Genomic DNA, 5,596 nt, shown 5'->3' with positions numbered 1-5,596 from the left:
TCCCTACAGTGGTAAATTAGAAACGGTATGAGTGTATGTGACTATGACCGTGAAGTTTAAATCTGGGGTAGATCTGGCTGCAAGCTCAAGTTTGAAAACTTTTTTTTCAGAAGTGAATTTGAGCTCCTGTAGTTACATCCAGGAAATACGAGCCATTACCAAGGCTGGGAATTGAGGGTAAGGCCAAAAAAAAGGTCTGGAAATGTAATTGTAATTGGGGAGGCCAAATGACAGAGGTTAAGCCCTGGGAAATGGAAAGAAAAATCAGTGTCTGAGAATTCCTGGGCCCGTGGCAGGTCTCTTTGCTGGACTCTGGCCATCACCGAACACTGCTTAGCTCTTATACCCTCCAGGTGGACCTGTTTTAAGGGAGGCTGAAGGAGGACTGAGCTGGGGCCGAGAGTGTGAAGTTAAAGGAGACCCTCTGAGAGCACATGCCCCCTTCAAATTTAACGAATCATGTGAAACCTTGATAATCTGGCGTTCCCAATGCTGGCATCGTGGTAAACCTGGCAATGAACTCACAACTGAAACAAAACTGGTTAAGGGTCATAAGGGCAAAAAGTTTGCCCTCATCACTATATCACCAGTAGTTAGAACATAGTGACTGTTCTACAAATGTTGGTAATAAAAAATTAATTAACGTTTATTACAAACAAACAAACCTGTCTTTGATGGCCTTTAAAAGAAATAGCCTTAAGGTTCACAGGATAATGTGAATACCTACAACATGCCAGAAGCTTTGCCTATTTTATCTCTAGTCTCTCAAAGACCTTCCAAGGTTATATTTTTCCTAGCATATAGAGAAGCTGAAAGAATATTATAGTGGACACTAGTATCCTGACTACTTATATTCTACAATTAGCATTGTACTATACTTGTATTATCACATGGATCTATCTATTCATCCATTTATCAACCGAGGTTAAGCTTTTAATCCTCATTTTGTAAGTGAAGTCTCAGCCAGGTAAGGCGGCTTGTCCAAGGTCCCCCAGCTAGTAAGTAATAGAGCTAAAATGTGGACTTGGGACTATCGAACTCTGCAACCTATGCCCATTCCACCACGCCGAGCGGACTCTTGTGATCACTGTGTTGCAACATAAGTTAAAGCAAGTAAACTGGAGAGTGGGTTGAAATCGACTGAGAGGTGGAAGTTACTAGTGCTAAAACCAGAGGAACATCCCAGGAAGGGCTAATTTAGCCTTTGGCCCCAGAATTATAATTTGTAAAAAGCAGACTAATGCAGGAGGGCATGCATCTATGCATTCTATATCATATGTTAAAGAGGAAGGGGCAAATCATTACAGGGGATTCCTGTTGTTGTTTTTAAGAAAGCAAGTTTCATGACGTGTAGTAGGCCCAGTACAGACTCAGCTCACTGTCTCACCATTTCTGTAGATTCGTAACAGTACAAAAATTGAATATGATATAACAGAGCATCAAGAATAGAATAGATTTCACATACTTTGTTTACTAAGGCAGTAAGGAAATACGTAATACATTTCAGAAAGATTTCCATAGATAGGATTGACACAGGTTTTCAACAGGGAAAAATTAATAATAAACACTCCCAAAAGTTTATTGCCATAATTTCCAAACAATATAATAATTTGTTAGACCCTCATACACTAAGATTTAGGTAAACATAGTCTCTTACCTTTAGTAGTTTACAATCTTAAAGAGTCAGCGTCAAAGCCTCAGTTATTTAAAAATTTTAATGACTTAATTACAGAAGTCTCTGACTTAGATTGTAAAATACGACAGAAGTATGTCTGTTTATATCTCCACTCTTGCAATATTGCTTACAACAAGCATTGCTGTGCTGCTCGTTAGGAGAAAACTTAGATTTTAAATGTTGCACACAGTACTTTGTTTTTGTTTTTGTTTGAATTTTATTTTATTTATTTTTTATACAGCAGGTTCTTATTAGTTATCTATTTTATACATATTAGTGTATACATGTCAATCCCAATCTCCCAATTCATCCCACCACCACCACTCCCCGTCCCCCCCGGCAATTTCCCCCCTTGGTGTCCATACGTTTGTTCTCTACATCTGTACACAGTACTTTGATTAAGAAGCGCACTGATGAATCAACAAATATTTCTTGAGAATCTCCTATGGAGCCATTTCTGGGGTCTGTGTTGTGAGGGATGCATTCAGCCATTCATTCAATAAATATGTACTGGGGCCCTACTATACATTCTAGGCACTGCTCCGGATTCTGGGTACAGAAGTATAAGAACCCTTCCCTCAAGGAGTTCACAACCATAGAAATACAGACTGTCAGAGGTAGGAGGAACCTTAGAGAGCATGTAGTCCGCCATCCTCAATTTACAGTTAAGGAGGCTGCGGTTCAGAGCTGTTAAGCTACTGATTCAGGGTCACAATGCTCAGAGTGGCAGAACAAGGACTAGAAACCAGCTCTTTGGACTGCTGGTCCTCTGCTCTTTCGATTATTCCAATCTATTTGGGAAGACAGGGTACTCCCACATGAAACAACTTCAGAACAATTCCAGACAAAAAGCTGCTAACAAACCATATGACATTAACCATAAGTTTAACAGCAGTTAGGGAATGACTGGAGACATCCAACAGAGCTTAAATCTTCTGAGTAATGACATACAATTTATTTATGGCAGGGGAGACTTGCTATACTTCTGACATGTTATAAGAATGAATGAGATGAAGGCATTCCAAGGAAGCAATATTTCCCTCTGGATCTTATCATCTTGCTTTGTTTTGGTATGTTTGCTATGTTTTGGTACACAGGCTAGCATCTCTTTCATTTACAACAGAAAACATGACATAAATTAGCGTGGAAATAATGGAGAAAATAAAACACGAAGGTAGTGGAGTTCAACCTCCAATCTGTAATTTACACCAAGTTCTACTGAGATGCAAAATCTCATGCAAACCACATTTACTGACTTCTGCTGAGCACTGCTTGAATAAGAGCGAGCCACAGAACAAGAGTGTCCCTGTGGGATACTTGTTGTAGGAGAAATCTTTTAGTTAGACATTTATCCTCAAATGGGCTACCTATTATTGGAAAATGTTTATGCCTTGTGCTTTTAATAGGAACTCTCTATCATTAGGGAATGCAGGAATTTATTTTTGTAAAGAAAAGCAGTTCAGGGCTTTATTTAACAACATTTACTCAGTGACTACCATGGGCCAAAGCACCGTGCACATACTTAGCATAATGCTTCTCAAACAGTCTGTAGTGAAGGATCAAGTTACTTAATATTAGTTTTATTTTCTGATATTAATATGAACTCCTGCGCATCTAAAGCTCACAAGTCATGGTCGAGACAAAAAAGTAAACATACATGTGCTACCCAATGTGGCAAATGTAGTGGTCACCCCGGGTGTTGGTACAACAAGTATAGCTGACTCTGGGCTTGGTTGGTAAGGTATGGAATGTTCTGGTACTGCTCTTCCCCTCCTTCGGCTACAGGTCCCAATACTGCCTCTCAAAAACACAGTTCCTAATGGATAGACTTTACAATAACTATAGAGTTAGGGGTAGGGGTGGGGATGGCCTTTTCATATGAGATGCTACTGTTGAAATTCCCCAAGATTTAGGACTGTGGGTGACGCTTGGGAAGTGGGATGGACGAGGCCGCTGAAAGTATGAGTTGCTGTCTGTGGTGGTGGCTGGCTGTTGACTTCCTCCCATGTGTTGCTGGGAATCCAGGGAGCTGTGGGGATGGGAAAGGACCTTGAGGGAAGCAAACATGTGAGAGGTCAATGGTTAGAGACCAACTGTTGGCCTATTGGGGACCCAGGTTCCAGAGCATAAAGACCCAGAAAGAACTTAGTAAAATTACTTATAGATTCTACACACCACACAGCAAAATAAATAGATTACATTACCTGAACCACTGTGTTTGGGGGGATACAATAATTCAAAGCAAAACAAAGTATTCGTGAATTGCCATGTGGCACATAAAGCTGTGCCTCAGGCGTCGCCAACCTTTAGATTTAAAGCTACCATCTTCTCAATCACCAGACTACAAACCCCTTAAATTTTAATAGAAAACCGACCCTCCTATGCAATAGAGACAAAATGTTAGATATACATCTAGTATATCTGCCCAATCAAAAAAAAAAAACAAACCGAAACTCAATGGACTAGGGGTATGAAGAAATATGTTAGGAATCTAGATCAATATTCCTGATACAAACGAAGACAGAATAGAATCATTTTTTATTTGCAGCAATCAACATGATGCCACAAATAAAAATCTCAATAGTTTTTTCTCAAAGTCTTCAACTCTAACTTACAAGAACCTCAGTACATTTTGTGGATTTAGAGAGGGCAAAGCATAGTCCCGGTCTGGGGAGAGGCTATCCATCCACAACTCATAATGCAAGCATCTCAGCCGGGCCTATTAATTTTCCATGCACATAGAGCCAAATTCTACCTGGGATTATTATGCAATTTTCAAAATGGCTTTAAGTCTTTCAACTTACAAAGTTACCATTTACATTGCACTGGCCTGCTGGCTGGGGGGAATGAATGAACAATCTTTCCCAAAGGACCATAATTCATTCTCTGATCATAGCTTATACATTTGGGAGAACTGGGATCAGTGTGCCTGGCGCCTCCCCTCCCCTCTGTCCCACAAAGGAGTCATACACTGCAAGAGAAGGAGACAAAGTGGCTGTGTGCCAGAGTGCAGAGGTGTGGCTAGGGAGGTGTTGACTGTGAACAGCACCCGTCTAACATAGAAGCAACTGTCTACATGATGTGATTTCAGGTGTACCTAAAAAGGCCTCATTGCCCCTCAGTTTAAACACTCCCTTCCCACTGGCAAATGCCTGGAATTCCACAGTTTTTAGAGCCCTGTTCCTTCGGTTTAAAGCTTTGATCCCTGTTTCAATACCCTTACCCCTGGGTGAGCAGCCCCATTGTATCCTATCAACCGTATACCCTGTAAGCGGATGGGTTTTAAAATTTCTTCTAAGAAAGCAGGTTTTGAGGGTGGTGTGAAGGGGGGGGGGAGATACTGTGTACCTCAGGGGGCTGGGGAGGGGAGAGCATCACCTGTGGCGGCAAAGGGAACCGGGCCCAAGACAAACCATGTGTGCGTGTGTGGCCGTGTGCAGGGCTATGTATGAGCCCCTCCCGTGGCGGCAGCTGTTGAACACCCTTTCTTAACCCTCTCCCAGAAACCTTGATTTATGCTGCTTTTGGAGCCATGGAACCAGACTCTCCTCCCAGATACAGCAAGATAATAGCTGCTGGCTACAGCTGGGAATTCTCGGATTCTTTCAAACTGGAGACTAGGAACGAAAGGTGAAGAAAAGTTCTTCTGGGCCTGCTGTGCTAGGTAGCCTTCCTCTGAGGCCCAAAGAGGAAAATGGGGCCCAGTGGTGTCATCTAAATGCTTCCAACTGGGCCTGAAAGCACAGAGCCATGAATTGTAGAAAGTGAACACCGGCTCCATCAGCACATCCTTTTGTGTTTCTAGACTGATTGTTTCTCTTTGTCTCTGCTAGTTGAAGAATAAGGATGAGTCATTGGCCTGCCTTCTAATATGAGGAAGGGAGCCTTGAAAAGTAAGACAGTTGTTTATGTAAAAGGGAA

Source organism: Lipotes vexillifer, unplaced genomic scaffold (genome assembly GCF_000442215.2).
Source record: "Lipotes vexillifer unplaced genomic scaffold, Lipotes_vexillifer_v1.1 scaffold481, whole genome shotgun sequence".
Taxonomy (NCBI): Eukaryota; Metazoa; Chordata; class Mammalia; order Artiodactyla; family Lipotidae; genus Lipotes; species Lipotes vexillifer.
The sequence above is the reverse complement of the archived record's forward strand: the minus strand, read 5'-3'. Positions refer to the sequence as shown.